Source organism: Vulpes vulpes, chromosome 9, assembly GCF_048418805.1.
Source record: "Vulpes vulpes isolate BD-2025 chromosome 9, VulVul3, whole genome shotgun sequence".
Taxonomy (NCBI): Eukaryota; Metazoa; Chordata; class Mammalia; order Carnivora; family Canidae; genus Vulpes; species Vulpes vulpes.
The window spans coordinates 70,167,601-70,188,564 of record NC_132788.1 but is presented as its reverse complement, the minus strand read 5'-3'; the positions used below and the strand labels follow the sequence as shown (position 1 = coordinate 70,188,564).

At 37.6% G+C, this 20,964-nt stretch overlaps 1 protein-coding gene across 6 annotated transcripts in view; it reads left to right on the top strand.

Annotated features, from left to right (window-relative positions):
• The window catches only part of CHL1 (cell adhesion molecule L1 like), a 315,215-nt gene that overhangs the window by 51,329 nt on the left and 242,922 nt on the right, over window positions 1–20,964 (top strand). The gene's annotated exons all lie outside the window — the stretch shown is intronic.

Genomic DNA, 20,964 nt, shown 5'->3' with positions numbered 1-20,964 from the left:
ATATGTCCCATCATAAAAAATATTCCCAATGGATGGTTATATTGAAAAGGTAGCTTACTGAACAATAAATGTAATATGATCCTATTTGGATAACATTTTGGTCTTACATGATGAGAAAGGTGTATTTTATGTATGCAGAGAAACTATACTATAAGGAAATACTCTAGAATGTTAACCGGACCATCTTTGGGAGGTGAGGTTATAGAGATATTTTATTCTTATTTCCACATAATTGTATTGGTTGCTTTTTCCATAACAAAATACTTCACTTATGAACTCAAAGGAAAAAAGAACTATCAATGTTAAAATGCAAACCTAGGAGTTTGGTTGGGCCTATTTCCAAAAGAAAATATTGCTCTGATAGAACCCTTGCTACAATTTTTCACGGACATGCAAGATGAGTACATGTCAGATTCTCCTGAGGCTGAATCACAATTCGTTCATAGGCTCTGATCTGAGCCCTGAGAAATCTTATTTTCAATTTGACTCCCCACATATTTCAGAATGGCAGGATAAGATGAAAGAAGGATTAGAGGCATATCTAAAAATTGGCTTTAGTCAGGCAAGTTAGACCTTTTTACATTGTAATTCTCATTTTGAACTGCAAGACATTTTGGGGAGAATACCCTTAACACAAAAACAAGATGTTTTTATTGTTATATTAGAGTCCCAGTTTCAGCAAAATACAATGCATGCAATAAAAAAATAGATGGAGAATACAAAACAAAAACAATATTCAGAGTAGATCTAGCACTGATTAAGGATTAACGTTCTCTCTGGGGTCTGAAGTCATCTTTTTAGAGTAAATAGTTGTCAAGACAGGTGACATAAAATTATATATTCCTTTTTATCATGTTGTATAAATTTTAAAGTTTTGATATTGTGGAATGATGCTGAAAATCTCCATTAGGTGTTAATAGATGTACACACATTAGTCCTGAGTGGGCCCAAATCTGTTATAGAGAAGAGGAATATTATCATTCACTTGACACATATTTATTGGCTACCTACAAAAAAGACGTACTCATCTAGCCACCAAAAGTACAATAGTGGCTAGGAAGCAAAATCACTCTTCTCTCGGGGCTTATACAATAAACACACCAAACAAAAAAATTTGATAAATACATAATATAACAGGATTTAATGATAAATGCTATGAAGACCAAAAAAGTAGTCAACAGGAATAGAAAGTGAAAGAAGGCAGATTTTATTTTATTTTAGCTTTTTGGTAAAGATTTATTTATTTATTCAAGAGAAACATAGAGAGAGAAGCAGAGACATAGGCAGAGGGAGAAGCAGGCTCCCTGCAGGGAGCCTGGTGGGGGGCTCCATCCCAAACCGGGGTTCACATCCTGAGCCGTAGGTAGATGCTCAACTGCTGAGCCACCCAGGCATCCCCAAGAAGGTATATTTTAAATGGAGAAGACAGGAAAGGACACTGTGAGGATGTGACATTTAGGTAGAGACTTTTTTCTTTTAGGTAGAGACTTAAATAAGGGAGTGGACTATGAGAATATCTGGAGGAAAAGCAGTCCAGGGAGGAGAACATCAAGTCTAAGGGATCTGAGGCGTGGCTAAGCTTTCCATACTTGAGGATGACCAAAAATGCCAGGGTGAGGGGAAAAGAAAAATGAAGGAGAATGTTCAGAGGGAAGTCAGAACACGTAGGGCTTTGCCATTCAATGGTAAGGACTTTCGGCTTTATTCTGAGTGTGTAGGGAAGATATTAGATGATATTGTGCAAGGAAGTGATGTGATAAAATTATATTTCTCAAAATTGCACTGCAGCCAGGTGGAGAACTAGGGAACATAGAAGGGATGCAAAAGGATACAGAAAGACTAATCAGGAGATTCAGGAGTTCAGGTGATAAATCATGGTAGCTTAGTGTAGAATAGTAACAGCAAAGATCCTGAGTAATAAAACTTTAAAGATAGACTTGAGAGAACTTGCTAATATACTCCATGTGGAGTATGAGGAAAAGTTAAGGTCAGTGATAACTGCTAGCATCTGAGTCCACAACCAGTGTTCTAAGTGCTCTACATGTATTCATAAACACAATCTTCATCACAACCTTACGAGTTGTGACTGTGATCGTCATCCTCATTGGACAAATGAGGAGTGCAAGGCAGAGAAAGGTTAATAACTTGCTGAGGCCACATTACTAGTACTTATGAAAGGCAGAATTCAAAGCCAGATTCCTGGCCCCAGAGTCCTCATCTTGCCTTCCACCCTGTTCTGAGATGCCTGTTAAAGATCAGGTGGCAATATGGAGTAAACAGTTGCGTATACGAATGTGAAGCTCAGCAGAGAGGCTGAGATTGATGACAGAAAATTATGAATCATTAGAATGTAAATAATAACCAAAACCATAGGACAGGATGAAATCTCCTAGAGCAGAGGTTGGAAAACACGTTCTGTAAAGGACTAGATAGCAAATATTTTGGGCTTTGCTGGCCAGACTGACTATCAGGAGTACTCATTGTACTATTGTAGCTTGGAAGGTCAGGGACAATAGTATGTGAACGGGGGTGGCTGTATTCCAGTACAACTCTCTCTGCAGAAACTGGGAGCAAGGGCAGATTCAGCTTCTGGTCTTAGTTTGCCTTCCTGGTCCTGGGAGAAAGTGAAAGGGGCTTAGGATTTGCCCCATTATTGAGAAGAAGAGCCTGGAAGAAAAAAAAAAATCCGTGAAGGAGACTGAAGAGGGGAGGTGACAGAAACGGGAAGTGAACCTGGAGAAACAGACAGGGAAGTTCCCTGGGAGCCAAAAGGAGAAAGGATATGGATTACAAGAGACCAAGAGTGTGGCCAGAGGGTTGAATCACAGAATCAGAGAGGCAGAAAGGACTTGGGTTATTTGCTCAAAGATCCTGATTTTTATAGAGGAGAAAACTGAAGCTCATTGGAGGGAGGGAATGATTTGCTCAAAGTCACTTAAAGATTACAACACATTTCCTAAGGCATCCACTTTAACAGATAATATGGAGTTTAGTTCAGATAAAACAGAAATTTTCCCAACAACACTACCACCCTGTATGAGCACCCCAGTTTTGTTCAACAAATATTTGTTGCACACTTACTATACATCTATAAGTGTATCTGACCTTGCAGCCACAGACCTAAAAGATTCACGGTCTACCCTCAAGTCACTTGTATTCTAAAAGCAAGAGAAAATATATGGAAAAGGGAACATATATTCAGTAACTTAAGGTAAGATTTCTGGGAGAGGTTAGCCAGATGCTATGGACTGATTTGTGTCCCCTCCCAAATTCTTTATGTTGAAGCCCTACCCTCCAATGTGATATTTGCAGATGGTGCTTTTGATAATTAAGTGAGATGAAGTCATAAGGATGATGAGATTAGTGGCTTTATAAAAAGAAGAGAGATTGCTCTCTCTCTCTCTCTCACCCTATATGAAGACACAGGGAGATGGTGGTTCTCTGCAAGACAAGAAGGCTCCCACCAGGAAACAGCTGGCACCTTGAACGTAGACGTCCAGCCTCCAGAACTTCGAGAAATAAATGTCTGTTGTGTAAGCCACCCAATCTGTGGTATTTTTATGCTGTATCCCAAGCTGACTAATATACCAAAAATGCTCCGAGAACACAGGATAGGAAAGCCTAATTTTATCTGGGCATCAGGGACATTTCCTAGAGGAGGTGATATCTGCAATGCTTCTTCCAGACCGTATTAGTGTCCCTCAAATATGTTTTTTTTTAACCTAAGTCAGCTCCTACTTATGAGACATGCTCCATTTTCTTTTAAGATTTTTATTTATTTATTCATGAGAAACACACAGAGAGAAAGAGGAACAGACAGAGGCAGAGGGAGAAGCAGGCTCCATGCAGAGAGCCTGATGTGGGACTCAATCCCAGGTCCCCAGGATCATGCCCTAGGCTGAAGGCAGCGCTAAACCGCTGAGCCACCCGGGATGCCCCTCAAATATGTTTATGTATTCTCTAGTCTGTTCTTCACCACACACACACTCTCCTGTAATTAAGTGACCTTGGTTATGTATTCATCCATCCCCCAACGTCATCTTCCTACAAGTTCCTTAAAGCAAGAGGGCCATATTGTTTGTAGCCACCTTTCTAAAGTCACTATTCAACAAACTATAGCTCAATTAATGAGTGAAGGCATAAGTTAATGACTCAATGATGAAATGGAGCATTGATTGGAGATACCTACTCAATGAAAGAGGAATTTTAATACAGGCAAAGGAAACAGTTTAAGGAAATGCATGGACATAGGATACAACATGGCTCATGTAGGAAGTGACAGGTAGACCTGAATGCCTTTTTTTTTTTTTAAATAAAGACAAGTGTTCAGATTTATTTGGAAATTCACAGTTTCTAATGGCACTACAGCGCCGTAGTTACATACTGAAAGTCATCTTTCCACAATACTGGGTGTGGCACACAGATTGTGTACCTTCCCACTCTCCCTGTACTCTCATCTGGACCTCTTTTCAATGAGTTTCTGTACAATTAGGCCCTCTTGCTCTGAATGGCTGATTGTACAGACTGGAAAAAAAATTCAAATAATCTAAAACATACTGTTAACCTAAAAGGAGCAACTTAAACAAAAAAGGCTTTAAATAGGTCACATTACAAACAATACCACCAGAAAGGTACAAAGTTGGGGTCTGAGAAATCTTTACAGAGTGCTTATTATGTATCAAGTAGTATTCTAAGTTATTTACTATATCAACTTCTTTAATGCCCTACAACAACCTTTTAAAGATAAGTAGTATTATAATCCCATTTACAGAAGAGGAAACTGAAGTACAAAGGTGTTGAGAAACTTGTTTAAGGCTGCACAACCAGTGAGTAGCAAAGTGGGATGGGAACTCAGTTAGTCTCTTGAGTCACCCCTATATAGATGAGGCTTGAGAGAGAGGCAGTGACCACACTCCTTGGGCCCTATAAGATCATGCCAAGGAACTTGAATTTTATTTTTTATACTTATTTATTTACTTACATATTTACTTATTTAAAAGAGACATGAATTGGGGGAGGAGAGTAGGAGTAGAGAGAGAGGGATTAGATTCCCGGCTGAGCACAGAGCGCAATGTCAGGCTCCATCGATCCCATGACCCTGAGATCATGACCTGAACTGAAACCAAGAGTCGGATGCCGAACCAACTAAGCCACTCAGGTGTCCAGGAACTTTCATTTTAGAACATAGAGTACTGGAAGCTGTTCAGTTGTGAGAGCCACTTGGTCAGCTTTCAATTCATTAAAGAGAGATTTGAGAAGTGTAAGACTGAAGGTGTGATATTTCTTTTGAGAAATTTGGGAAACTGGGAATTATAAATGAGGAGACAGATTTCAGAAATACTTATAGGGTAAAAGTGACAGGGCTTTGTGCCCAAGGAGAGTGAAGAGTGTAGCAATAGAATGCATCCAGGACTATACTGGGAATGATAACTTAGGTGACTGGGTGGACAATAAGGCCATTAACCCAGACGGAAGCTAGGAAGAAAAGGTAGTAAAGAAGAATATGATACATTTAGATTTGCTTGTGTTAATTTGGAGGTGCCTTGGGACATTCTCATGCAGATGGCCAAAAGGCAGTTGATCTAGAAGTCTGAGATTCACTGAAGAGGTCTCTGCTAGAATTAAATAGTTAAGAGTCATCAGCATGTAGGTAATAGTTAAACCATGAGAGCAATGAGATTGTTATTGTCAAATTTATGTGCATGAATATTACCTGTCAGTGCACACACAACTTTGGAAGCTCAATTATTAAAAATTCTTCCACAGGGGCCTGCCCAGTTAGCTGAATCTGCAAAATATGTTACAAGATGCCAAAGTAGCTCTATTGCTTTCGGCCTCTAAATGTGTCTTCAAAGACCTCAAAAGGGACTAAGTAAGAGTCTCTCTTTATATATGTCCCCAGAAAAAAATTTTAAATAATTAAAATAAAAATAAACAGCAATCCCTTCTCTCTCCCAAACACAGATGATGTTCAGATAGAGGATGAATTCTGATTGATTTCCAGTACTCTACTGCAGAATTTTTTTCTACCATGTACAAATATAGGTTGCTTCAGTTTGCCTCATCTCTTTATCTTTCATTGTCCCTTATAAAAACTTTACATTGGAATTCACATTAGGAGAGACCCTTGAGGAGTTTCTTATAAGGGTGGACTTAATTAATGTTTCCAGTTGTGTGGGACTTTCCATGCTCCAGGTAGTGAGGTTGGATTTAGTAACCAGGAGGCCAGACTGTCTTCCTCCTTTCAAGCTTAACAGCTCTTCATCACAACTCAGGAAAGTGTTAAATTTGGGTGAAAATGCAGAGTGTGTGTGTGTGTGTGTGTGTGTGTGTGTGTGTGTGTGTGTGTGTGTGTTTAAAGTCTTTACCACTGTACCAGGACTCACTTCTTTTTCAACCATTTTCAAAATTACATGTTCCAATCAATTCCTGGATAGTATACTTAGAACAAGGTACGTGTGTACTCACAGAGACAGGGTACCAAATCTGGAAAGGAGGATGTGGAAATTTGCATTCTACAGTGTTGATCACATGGCTTTACTCCATTCCAGGGGCAAGAGGGCTGAGGCAGCAGAGAGGCTGAATCACATTGATAGATGTCTACTCTGAGGTTTAATACTCTTTAAAAATCATGCTCAATTTCTAGAAGGGCTGCTCAGAGTAAAAGAAGATGGGGGTTCAAAATCAAAAGATGTGTCTAAAGCCCAATGGAATGCTGAATTACAAGTGATTTCAAGTAAATCATTTAACCATTTGCAATCCTTGTATTGATTTTAGGAAACCATGAAGAGCACGACACTTCAGCTTTACATGCTACAGAATCGCTTAGCTCTTGCTGCATAGCAAATCATGCCCAAATTCAGGGGCTTAAAAAAGCAATTATTTATTTTTATAGTGTGCCATTGCAGATCAGCTGAGGGTTCTGCTTAGGTTTGGTTTGGTTGGGAGAGCTTTGTGGGATATTTCTGCTCCATCCGTCCCCTGGAACCAACAGGCTGGTCTAGGAATGTCCTCTGCATGGTGGTAACTGAAGCCTAAAGGAAGCAAAAACCTATAAGGTATCCTGAGGACCCTAGGCATAGATTATGCATATATGCACTCCAGCCTGATTCTGTTGGCCAAAGGAAGCAACATGGGTCAAGTCAGAACCACTGCAGGGTCACATACCCAAAACATTCAGACTGGAATGCATACCAGGAAGGGTGGATAATTGGGCCATTCATTCTATCACATTTAGGATAATAGTTAAAATATAAAAGTACTTTGTTAAGTTTGAAAGATGGTGTGAATATTGTGTACTATAATCGACCCAATTTCAAAGAAGTATAATTAATCAGATTCATATATTTATCTTTTACCCAAACTTTCAGCAAACAAATAATACTCTAATTTTTAAAATCTATACTCTGTAGTTATCTGTTCATAATTAACTATATCAGGAGCAGGATACATAGTCTTTCATCATCATTATCATAACACCTTGAATTGATATAAAACAATAACAAATATCCTCGGTATTAAACAAAAAGTTTTGTGTCTTTTAAAAGGCCAAGACAAGGTTGTCAAAGGATATACAAAAACAATATCAGTATCTTCTGTGTCTGTTAGTAAATACCTTGCTGACACTCATTCCTAAAGAAATATCACCTTTTTAAACCCACTTTTTAAAGGCAGAGGATCATTGATACTTTTTTCCCCACTCTAATCTCAGATGTGATCAGTGAAATCCTCTCCACTTTGGCATTCCTGGATCATTCCATAGACAGACATGCATATGTGCATCATCCTGGTTAAACACCACTCAGAAACAAGTACACTGCCTATAGCCTTTAGCTGCAGAAAGAGTTCTCTCTCCATCCACAAATTCTGGTGAAAGAATAGGTATCATAGACAGAAACAGGTTGGGCATTTCTAAAGATAGTTAGAGAGAGGTTAAGCAGCACTCAAATTTCTATTGCTATTTGCAGCTTGTTTATCCAGCTTCAGGGCTAACTAAATGTGTCATTTTTTTTTTTTCATTAAAGAAACAAGGAGTAATTCAATCAGAATTTCTTTATTTTTGAATCTTTAAATTCTCTTCCTATTCTCTCAGCTTGCCTTTCTGAGGGCTAGGGGATGGATATGGGTAGTTTTGCCACCCCCATACCATCCAATTCCATTTGAAGATGGTCTTGGAAACCAGCCAGATTGCATTGTTATCCTTCTGTCAATTACAAATGTGCCAGACACCCAAAGCATTGGGGAGGAAGTGCAATTATTAGTAGTTACCCAAGAGAATATGCCCAATGTCATCCCTGACTTGCCAGGCGACCTTTAGAAAATCAGATGTGTAAAAGAGGGATGATAAATTGTTCTGTAGGCCAATCATGCAAATGAGCAGAAACACCAAAGATGGAAAGAAATTAGGGCAAAAAGAATTCCAAAGAAACCAATTTTTTGTTCATAACAGAATTGTCTTCTAATACAAAGGGAAGCTAGTCCAAATAATGGCTAAAGTCCTTCCCCAGATACTAGTAATAATTTACCACCCTACTCCTATTCATGTTTGTTAATCCCAAATGCCTTTCTCCTGCCAAATACCCATGTCTCTAACACCCAGTCTTTCAGTTTTTGGTGAAGCACTAATGGTTTCGTAAAATAAGTTCTAAAATCCCTGATCCCATTGCCAGAAAGACATTTGTTTTCCCTTGGATGTAGAGCTGTGGGGATCAGAGTGAGAACAGACATGAGAGTGCAGACAAATCCATTTATAGTATATGTCTATGGTGATAACAACTCCTCTGATCTGATTGGGGTCCCCAATTGAAGACCTATTTTCAGAACAGGTGTTAAAAGGGGGGGATTTTTTTTTAATCACTAGAGGATTTACTTTCTCAAAGTCTATGCTAATAAGAGATACTTTGAAAAGAGAGAGAGAGAAAGATGCTTTGAGCTATCAAAGGAGTTGAGCAATAAGAAAACCAACATAGATTGAGTGCTGAATATATATAGAACACTTTCTTAGGCACCCTATGTATGTATTATTTAATAAGTACCAAAATCACTTAGTAAGTAAAATCAAATAAGAAATAAAGGGCACTGGTTATAAATCTCTACCATGGACAGAGGCAATCTGGGCCTCATTGCACATTGTTCTCAAAGAGTCTTAAACTGCTTTTTAAAAAGTATGTGAAATATTGGCCATTATCTGGAATTACATATATATCATTCATGGTACCAGACCTTTATGCTTCATATATGTATACTGGAACACTGCAATTCAATTCTGAAAGTAACCAATTGAAGTTAACATCAGATAACCAGGTTGAAGGGCATGGTCTCCAATAAGACTGCCTTCAGTTAAGATGCCAGCAGTGAAGTTGGAGGTTCCCAGGCCACTGCTTTTGATCAACTGGCTACAGAACTGGGAAGTTCCCACGACCTCCACTCATGTTCAATAATTCACTAGAATGACTCAGAACTCAGGAAAGTGTTTTCAACTACAGTTTCATTATAAAGACTACAAATCAGGACCAGCCAACTGAAGCCAACTGACACATAGGGTGAGGTCTGGAAGGATCCCAAATGCAGACTTCCGAGCCCTCCTCCCATGGAATCAGGGCACAGCACTCTCTCAGCACATTGATGTGTTCATCAACCAAGAAGTTCTGCCAAGCTTTTGTGACCAGGGCTAATACTGGGGCTTTGTTATATAGGGTTGATAGAATCATTGGCCATCTAGGTGAACTCATCCTGCAACCCCCCACTTTCACACCTTCCTGTAGGTCAAGCTGGCTCAAAGCCCCTAAGCACAAGTTTGGTGTATAGCCCTATCCCACCTTTGGGGTCAGTCCAGCTACCATCTTAAAATAATTGAATAATGCGGCTCAAAATGTGGTTTGCAGATCACTTGCATTGGAATTACATGGTTATCTTGGTAAATGTGCTGCTAAATGAATCTACTCCCTGAAATTCTTGTTCAGTAGATTGAGCTGGAGCTCAGAACACTTCTTTTCAACATATTTTTCAGCAATTTGTATATCTATAAAAACAGAAGTTGTGCCTTAAATCCCATATTGGTAATTACCCATAGAAACAGTGGCACGAAAACTAAATTGCCCAGGTTGGAAAAAATCTGAATATGCAGCAGTTATTGATTCCAAAGCAGAATAGGCATGAACGTGGTCATTTTCTTAAAGGGCATTACTTCAGTTGTGAAGGTCATAGAGCACTGAGTAATGCTGCCTCTGATTCTTACTAGATGTAAAATGTTGAGTTTTTAAGCATTCTGAACCCTAATTTTATCTTCCATATATTAAGAATAGAAATGCCTAATTTACAGCATATTTTTAAAAATCACTGAGACAAGGGCATCTGGCTGGTTCAGTTGGTAGAGCATGCAACTCTTGATCTTAAGGTTGAGAGTTAAAGCCCCGTGTTGGGCATAAAGCTTACTTAATCAAAAATCAATCAATCAATAAAAATAAAATAAAAATTTATAAGCTAATATATGTATAACATGTAACATGATGTCTAATAAAAAGTAGCTTAGGAACTGACAAGAGTTTGATAGTGAGATTTTAGATGGGTAGAACACAGAGCCGGTAGCCCCAGTGGCTCAGCGGTTTAGCGCCGCCTTCAGCCCAGGGCGTGATCCTGGAGACCTGGGATCGAGTCCCACACTGGGCTCCCTGCATGGAGCCTGCTTCTCCCTCTGCCTCTCTCTCTCTCTCTCTTTCTCTCTCTCTCTCTCTTTTTCTCTCTCTCTCTCTCTCTGTGTGTCTCTCATGAATAAATAAATAAAATCTTTAAACACACACACACACACACACACACACACACACAAAGCCAGCAGACTGACCTCAGACCAAAAGAATAAAATAAAATCAGAAGGTGTCTCATCACTTTTCAAAAATTAATTATTTTACTTTTTTTTTTAGAGCAGTGTTTGCCCATAAATGCTTTATTTTAGAAGCTACTTATCTGTGGCAAACTGGAGATGTTTTAACTTTCACATCCATTATGAGTTAATTTTTTAAAAGGAAAGAATTTAGCATGCTTGCCCTAAATCACCTGAGGGATTTTATCCTTCGAGTACCATAATGATTCAGCCTTCCTGTCTTTCTGTTTTAGTAGACTCCTCTTATATTATTTTATATTCATTCCCTATGAAGATGCGCATCACCTGGGTCAAAGGTCACATCTTGGTACTTCGCATTCATTTTATAGCACTCATAACCCTGTACTGCAAAATCTCTTTCTTTTAGTTACTCTCACTGAGCTTCCTGAGACAGGGGCATTGTCTGTTCATGTTTAAATCCTCAGCACATATTACAGTGTTTGACACATAGTAGATACATAATAAATATGTATTAAATGAATGAATACATTAAGAATGCAGGGTGTTCTAAGAAACATGTAGTCTGCACTGTGTTCTGAGCTGAGGAGGGGACTCCATTAGGAAGCTGTATTTTAAGACAAAGTAGGAATGAGAAGAGTTTCCCTTTTTCATCGTGTGAGCTTTCATCCTTTCAGAATTAACCTTTTTCCAAGAGTAATGATCTAAACCTACAGTGAGAACTTGATATAATTCACTTTTTTTTTCTACCCTAAGAATTAGCACTTTTAAATTCACAGATCTGCCCAGCACTTTTACACGAGCTGGTATTACAAAGATAATGAGCCCAATAGACAGAAATCACTCCCCTCCTGGTTCTATCACTGTAGAAACAAAGGAACAAAAAAACCAACATTGTATTTTTTTGGAAGATTTTTATGTATTTATTTGAGAGAGAAAGAGAGACAGAGATGGTGACAGAGAGCATAAATGGGGAGGAGAGGGAGAAGCAGCTCCCTGCAGAGCAGAGAGCCCCTTTCGATGAGGGGCTCAATCCCAAGACTCAAGAGGATCATGACCCGAGCAGAAAGCAGATGCTCAACTGCCTGAGCCACCCAGGCGCCCCTCAACATTGTATTCTTGTAACAGCTCAGCCTTCTCTGCCTTAATCTCAACCTCTCTCTCTCTGTTTTTCCTGGTAGTTAAAAACATCGATATGGAGGGTAACTTTATGTCTGCTAGTCATTCTCAATATCTGGACCTTTTACATACAAAATAAGTGAAGAAAAAATCCGCACCAGAAGAGAAAATATTGAGTAGGCTTTGTTTAAATCTGTGCAAAAACCTCAGGTTTTGTTATAATATAAAAGCCACTGATGTAAAGCTTGTTTGATTTGCTGAGCAGGAACACAACAGGAAAATTCCTTGAGCAGGGAAAACAGCTGGTTTGCCAAATCTGCACATTTGGCTGTACAACTGGCTGTATTGGTAGCTTCAGGGTATCAATATTTTTTCCTGACAATTTACATGCTGCTCCAGCCCAAGGTGTCTGAAATGAAATCTTTGCATGTACACAGTTGCATGTACACAGTTGGGGAAAAAAAAAACAAAAAACAAAAAACACAAAAAAACAAAAACAAAACAAAACAAAAACACCTTGGCTCATAACCCTGGTTGGAACTCTGCTTTGAAAAAGAAAGTCACACTGATCCATGGTAATGTGATAAGGTTGTGCCTTTTCAGCACAGATTTGCTATGCAAGGCACATTGTTTTATCTGGAGTTATATAAAATACAGTGTCAGTAATCCATATTGTTTGTCTTAATACCATTATTCGCATTACGGTATCATGTCTACCTTAGCCTCTTTGTAATCTGGAACCCAATACACACATTAAGACGAGATAACTGGAGGAACACGAGTTTACACAGATTGTGCTATGCTGGCATAGAGTTGTCTCTCCTTCACTCAGACAAAGCATTTTAATTCCCTGGGTTGTGTTTTCTTTCTTTTTTTTTTTTAAGAAAAAAAAAACAGATCATTTTCTTGGATCTCCAAATTTCCAACTGTTTGAAAGACAGATTTCATTGAACTAATTAAAATTTCTTTGTGGCTAATCACTTCGGGGGCTCAGTTAACTTCTGGAGAATATTTAAATATAATTTTAATTTTATCTGATTTCACTCTAAAATGGAATTAAATAAGCACATTTGAAGCCAAATATGAGAATAATATATGGTGTCATAGGGCCACTTTCCATTTTGTTAAGCAATTGATTTTCCATATTATCCTTAGGTCCCAGGGTACAATGTGTAAATATATCTCAGTGAGATATAAAATGAGCTAGAAAACAACTGAATTTTATAGAAATTCTCTAGGTGGTAAAAAATCTATGACATCCATTAAAATTCGGTGATTGTAAAAACAATCAGAATTACTATAACTATCTTTAAATTGGGAGAATAATAGATCTTACTCTGAGAGATCCATACAAAAGATTTTCTCATTTTTTTGCAAAAATTGAAACAACCCAAGACTTACAGAAAAAATTATGAATACAGTAACAGAGAACTTTTTCTGAATCACTTAAGAATAAATTGCAGAGGCTATGCAATAGTATCACCTAGTAACACAGAAAAAAAGGACATTCCCTTACATCATCACAATATATCCATCAAAAGCAGGAAGTTAGAATTGATACATTGCTGCCATCTCATCCTTAGATCCCATTCAAATTTCACCAACTGTTTCATTAATGTCCTTTATAGCCATGAATCCAGTTAAAGAATTAAAAGCCACATTTGAGTGTGATTTACGTGCTCTTGAGTTTAGAGTAGTCTGTCCAAATTTCCTTCAGTTCATGACCTTGACACTTGTGAAGATCACAGGCCAGGTATTTTAGAAACTGTCCCTCAATTTGTGTTTGTGTGATATTCCTCATGATTAGATTTAGGTGATGCATCTTTAGCAGGAATGTGATCAGAGCTAAGCTGTGTTCTTTTCATCGCATCCATACATAGCACATGATTTCTATTTGTCTCATTCTATTTGTTCATTCTAACCACTTGATTAAGATGATGTCTGCTAGATTTCTCTAATGTAAAGTTATACCTTTTCTCTTTGTAATTACTATTTTTATTCTGAGGTACTTAGAAATTGTAATAATAGCCTGTTCTCATAAAACTTTCAATTAATTCATTTGCTTATATCTGTAAAAGGGGCTCATGGTTTCCTATTTTATTAAGCAGCATACAATTAGTTGCTGGTTTATTTACTTTGATGCTCTATTGTCCCATTCTGCTAGGAAGAATTCCTTCTAGCTGGCTTCTAAACCCTTTGGGCATTTTTTTTTCAGTGCTTTCATGTCTTCTGGCATAATAAGATGTTCCATGGTCATGGTGAACTTTCCATCCTTCAGCCATGAAATCAGGTATTTCTCTAAGGAGCCCCAGAATGGTATTTAGAAGCCAATATCTGGGCACTAAAAGTGCTTATTTCTATTGGTGAGTCACTATTTCTAGGACCTTTAATGAACAGAACCAGGCAGTATATACATATGTATACACACAGTACATTCACAATTATATTTATATTTATTTCCGTATCCACCATATATACATTGAAAACCATGAGCTCATACCTGCAGTTTTAATCTAACACTAAAGAGTTCAATCTATTTTTCCTTTTTTCCCTTATTTATATCTCCCTTTCTCTTATAATGAGAAATCTAGCTCCTGTTGTTTTAAGTTTACTTATCTGATCGGTTCTCTGTATGTAACTAATGTTCTGTCTCAGCCAGCACCCTGTGCCCCAGATGAATGCTCTTCTCCATCCCCTGGGACTGAGACACCCCATACTTGGCATCCTTTATGTTAACACCCTCATTACCTCAAGTGGGCCCCCCTACTCCTGCCAGTCTACCCTACTGTATTAATGCCTTCCTTACCCCAGTAAGGCTCCAATGTACTCCAGAGTGTAACTAGCTGATATTCTATTTTACTTGCCATCCCCCTCTGGGTCTCTCTGGTCCCCTTCCAGTTTTGGTACACACACTTACTTTGTTCTACTCTACCAAAGCCTTTAAGATTGAACTGTTCTAGAAGAGAGAGAAAAAAAGGAGGAGGGAAGAGAAAGACAAGAAAAAGAGGAAGAGAAAGTGCTAAAACATATTTTGAGATTCCAATTTATCTCTTGTTATATATTTACAGTATACAACACAATGTCAACTTGTATTTGTGTTCAAAACTTGTCATGTATAAAACTTTTATAATCTCATGTTTTTCTATATGTCCCTGAAAAATGACAATAATGAGTATTGAACTTGCTCAGATTGCTCTTATTTTTCTGGCTTAGTGTCAAAAAGTCATTCAAATGGTAGAGAGCAAGGAACATTTTAATAATAATAAGTTGAAGGGCAATAGAGTAAGGCTAAGCTTATTTAGGGATACAATGATTTCTATAGTTCACATTGATATCTATCTCACAAATATTAGGAAACAGGTCTTCATTTTTTAATATTGGCTGGTAGTCATATGTAAAGAATAAGTAGTAATAATTAAAAGGAAACTGATTCAGCCATAATTTATAGCAATTTGATTTATTTTTAATGCACATTAGCAATCTGTCACATCAGAAAAAGCTATAACATTACAGAGTGAATCATACAGTATATTATATTATGGAATTTTACTTATTAGAGCTTTGAAACTATTAAGAACACTTCTCGGTCAGCACTTTTTATTTTTGCAAAGATCTTTGGGGTGTGTGTGTGTGTGTGTGTGTGTTTCCCGTGAAGTGAATCTATTTCAATATTTAATCACTGTTAGAATTTAGCAGGTATAGAAGATTTATGATCTTATCTCATTTCTTTATATTTACAGAAATTTTTTCTTTTATGAGTGCCCTGGCTGAACAAAAGGGAAGAATAATAAAATCCAAAGTGGAGAGGTGCTATCTTTTTTTAGTTTTCCTAGAGAGTTGGGATATTTTAGGAGGAAATTGGATTCTAATATGATTAGTGTCAAGTTCATATCACTTCAAAAAGTGTTTATTATATATCAATTGTAACTATTCCTCACACAGTTGGGTTTTTGATTTATGACTTCATTTTATTGGGTTTGGAGACCCTTACAAAACATGCAATTAGAAGACTGAAGCTTAAATCCCTAGACCTTCTTTCTAATGTTTTCATTCCAATTTAAAACCAGCACACAAAAGATCTCTGTTCTTTCACAAACAAGGAGAAATAATGACTTAAGATGAGTGTATTGAAAATGTGTTCATAGAATTAAAATGCTGGCAAGATTTTTCTCCCTTTCAATGCACTTTGGCAAGTTTAAAGAATTCCCCAGTCATTGAGAGCATTCAGTCACTTCTGGGTTGGTTCTGTCCCCCTCACAACTCCCTGAGCTGCTTGTGGATTCATCAGCCATATCTCATTATAGCCCTAATGGGCCAGAGTATAACTAAAGAAGTAGCAAAATAGTATTTGATGAAATGTCAATATTTCTCCCAAACCACTGAAAAAAATAGTCTATTAATGCACATTTCCTATACACTACCTCACTACTGTTCCAATTCAAAGTGTTGTCATTTTATTTTATTTATTTTTTAAAAGATTTTATTGATTTATTCATGAGAGACAGAAAGAGAGAGGCAGAGACACAGACAAATGGAGAAGCAGGCCCCATGCAGGAAGCCCATTGTGGGACTCGTTCCGGGGACCCCAGGATCACGCCCCAAGCCAAATGCAGATGCTCAACTGCTGAGCCATCCAGGTGCCCCTGAAGTGTCATTTTAAAACGAAGGACTTAAATGTGTTTTGGTTCCTCTTCTTCACTCTCCCAAAATCTTCTGAACTCATGGAAAATATTTAGCCACACTGCAGACTTCATTTAGTATTTGTATTCTTGATATATTGGTGTCTAAGAAATGAAACACTATCAATGCCTTGTAAAACACGAGGGTTTTGCTAATCTGTAGCAGTGGGAATGATTTGAGATGAGGAAGATTGGGTGTGCTGTACTTGGTGGATGTAAATTATGGTCATTTTCTGCTGGGACATCCCAGGTCCTGATTTTCCTAGCAATGTTCCCCTCTTCCCATTTCTGTGTTCTCTCAGGACCCAGGGAGAAATCAAGCCTTATTTGCAATCTTTCTTATCTCTTCCATCAAACACTTGTTTAAATTCATGAGTACAATGACCCGTTATCTTTGGACACTGTTTTCTAAAGCTATGGACAGGTATTCCCTGAGGATGTGCTAATGGATGCTAATGGATGAATGTATGATACTCTATTAACCGGGTTAGGTGCAAAGTGACCCTGCCTTAAATGTAAAAGGGACACAAATAGTGGGCATTTCAGGCCAGGTAGGCCTAGAAGGCCAGCACTTAGAAAATAAGATACTCCTATAAACTCAACTGCTCTGCTAGCAATGAAAGCCAGTCCAAGGAGAAAATACTTCTCTACCCCAAAACTAACCATTTGGGGGGGGCGGGTTAAAATTGCGGTAAAATACACACAACATAGAACTTATAATCTCATCCATTTTTATGTGTACAGTTCAGAGATACTCTGTTCGTTCATGTTGTTGTGCAACCACCACCATTCACTTCCAAAACTCTTTTCACCTTGCAATGCTAAAACTCAAAAGTGAAGTTTTCTTGTTGAACGGAAGATATGATCATGTACTCAGCTGGGGCACAACCCCTTCTAGAGTTCAAGTCCTGGCTCTCCAATTTTGCTAACTAAGTGGCCTTGAACAAATAACTCCACCCTTTTGTGCCTCAATTTTCACACCCACAAGATGTGGAATCATGAGATAAGTTGTATAAGGATAATGTCAGAAACTATTATTTTTAGTGATAGAACAATGATTTAACAAATAAGGGAGAGGGTAGAGGGGATACTAGAATAAGACTGCCTGGATTTATTTTTTTTTTAATTTTTATTTATTTATGATAGTCACAGAGAGAGAGACAGAGAGAGAGAGAGGCAGAGACACAGGCAGAGGGAGAAGCAGGCTCCATGCACCGGGAGCCCGATGTGGAACTCGATCCCGGGTCTCCAGGATCACGCCCTGGGCCAAAGGCAGGCGCCAAACCGCTGCGCCACCCAGGGATCCCTAGACTGCCTGGATTTAAATTCTCATTCAACCACTACAATAGGTAAGATGTTGGTAAATTTACTTACCTCTGCAGTGCTTCAGTTTCTTAATCTGTAAAACTAGGATTATTATAATACCTACTTCATAGGTCTACGGGGAGATTAAGAAAGCATATATAAAGATATTTGATGTCAGGGCACCTGGGTAGCTTAGTTGGTTATGCATCTGACTCTTAATTTTGGCTCAGGTCATGATCTCAGGGTTGTGAGATGGAGTCCTGCATCAGTCTCTGTGATAGCATGGAGCTGGCTTATGATTGTCTCTCTCCCTTTCCCTCTGCCCACCACCCCCTCTCTCCCTCACATGTTCTCTCTCTCTCTCTCTCTCTCTCTGTCCCTCTCTAAAAAAAGAAAACACTTGACATCATCTGCCCCATAGTAGGAGTTCAATGAACATTAGGTATAACAGTAGAAACATTTCTTTTTATTTTTTTATTTTTTTAATTTGCAAATTCTATTTTGCAAATGTAGAAACATTTCTAATCAAATAATACTACTATACTTCAGTAATCAATGTCCCCGAGCAGATAAAAGAGAAATAATAATGTCTATCTACTGCATTATTCTGTCTTTTAGCTCATGCTTTTTTGTTTCTTTATTTTTTTAAAGCAAAAACAAATCAAACAAATAACATTTTAAATGTAAAAGTTCGTTACAATAAAAGCAACATTGGTGAATGTTATTCAAACACATTAATTTCAGAATTGGTTCTGAAAGGGCCAATTGTAAGTCGTTTTTCTACATGTGTTGTGTTCACAGGTGGTAAATGTGGCTTTAATCAAAAAAGGACCACATGCAAAGCACTATGGATTCTCTGCCAGAATGAGTTTGTATGGCCATAGTAATAGCTGAAGTAATAGCTTTAAATTTTGTTAAAGTATTTAAATAAGGAGGTCATTATAGTGAGTTGGCTGTAATGCCTTGCTAACCTATGTATGCTAACCAAAATCTAAACCAGAGTTGGTGCAATCAAATCCAAGAAAATAAAACTTAAGAGCAGCAAGTCAGAAAATGTCAATTCAAACAAGGCAAATTATTTGCCAACAACAATCAAATAATTGCTTTTCTTTTCTTTGGCGTCTTTTCTATAAAAGCCTCGCTCCTCGCTTCTGTTGGTGGAGCGCTCCAAATCACCTTTGGTTTGCCACTGTCCGTTATTCGAACTGATAGATGCTCAAGCAAACTCTTGAAAAATTTAATGTGCCTCAGAGTATCTTTTAACTGTTCTCATACCTTGTTCGAAAGCAATGTTTCTCACAATTGATGGGCCAAAGGATATTTCTGTTTCCTGAAAGTAAATTATGACCAAAAAATAGGACTTTAAATAAAATACCTACCATTGACATGAACCAAAATTTTATTTTTTTATTTTAAGTTCATTTGAATGGTAGGATAGAAAAAGGCAGAGTCTTGCAATTTTAAGAATTTTTACTTTTATATAAAATATCCTTTTGGACACAGGAAAGTAAAAGATAAAGTCCTATTGACTCTTCAAATTTATTTTACTTAGTATTCATTAGTCATTTATAATGAACTAGATACCATGTTAGGTACTTTACTTGCATTAATTTAAGTATCATAACAACTCTGGTGTAGGATCCATTATTATTCCCATTTTACAGATGAGAAAACTAAGGAATCCAAATCCAAGTATTAAATACCCTGCCTAAGGGCCCCCGTGAAACAAAATCAGACAGTCTGTATCCAGAGTATTCTTATGCTATATTACTTCTCACTGTTAAAGTTGGGATATGTAGAGAAAATAAATTTTCTGTTGTATTTCATGATTCTCTTCTCTTATTTTTTCTAGCTGAACACACACACTGTTCCTTTAAGAGTTACGTGCATGTGTGTATGTGTATAAAATTTATAGCTTGTGACAATAATGTTGTCTATTTGCTGTTCAATGGTATGTGAAATCAGCTGGTTGTCTTGGTCTAGTAACTGAGACACAGGTGCTCACATTACAAATAAATAGTGGCACAGATTTAATGGACATTAAGTTAGCAGGCACTGGGAAGAGGGAAAGAAAGGTGAGGACACCATAAATTGAATACGTTCACCCTTAGCAGCGGTCTCTGTTGTCTGGAGACATGGATTAGTGGAATAGGTTACTCTTCTTTTTGCTTTATGAAAGATTGCCTTTGTGGCTTTCTTTTTAAATACTTAATTTTAAGAACTTTTTAAGGTTTACATCAAAATTGATAGGAGGGTACAGAAATATCCCTATATGTCTCCTATCCTCAAACATGCATGGCCTCCCTGTTATCAACTTCCCCCACCAGAATGATGATCTTTTTTTTTTTCTAAACCAAGGATGAACCTACATTGACACATCATAATCAAAGTCCATGGTTTACCTTAGAGTTCACTCTTGATGTTTATATCCCATGGGTTTGGACAAATTTAAAATAACACATATCCATAAGTACCTTTCATGGAGAGTATTTTCACTGTCCTAAACATCTATGCTGTCTATTTACCTCTCCTTTCCCTCTCCCAACTCCTACCAATTGCTGATCTTTTTACTCTCTCCATAGTTTTGTTCTTTTTTTTTTTTCATAGTTTTGTTCTTTCCCAGAATGTCACGTAGTTAGAATCATAAAACATCTAGCCTCCATACTGGTTTTTCTTTCACTTGGTAATATGTCTGCTCGTGGCTTGCTAGCTCTTTTCATTTTAGTGCTGAATAATATTCCATTGTCTGGATGTACCCAAGTTTATTTTTCCATTCACCTACTAAAGGATATCTTGGTTGTTTCCAAGTTTTGGTAATTATGAATGATGCTGCTATAAACATCCATGTGCAGGTTTGTGGGTGAACATAGGTTTTCAACTCCTTTAAGTAAATACTAAGGTGTGTGATTGCTGGATCATATGATAAGAGTATGTTTAGTTTTGTAAGAAACCTCCAAATTGTTTTCCATTCTGTATCTTTCCTGATATATAACTGTAATTATGCAACAATATGTCCCTATCTCA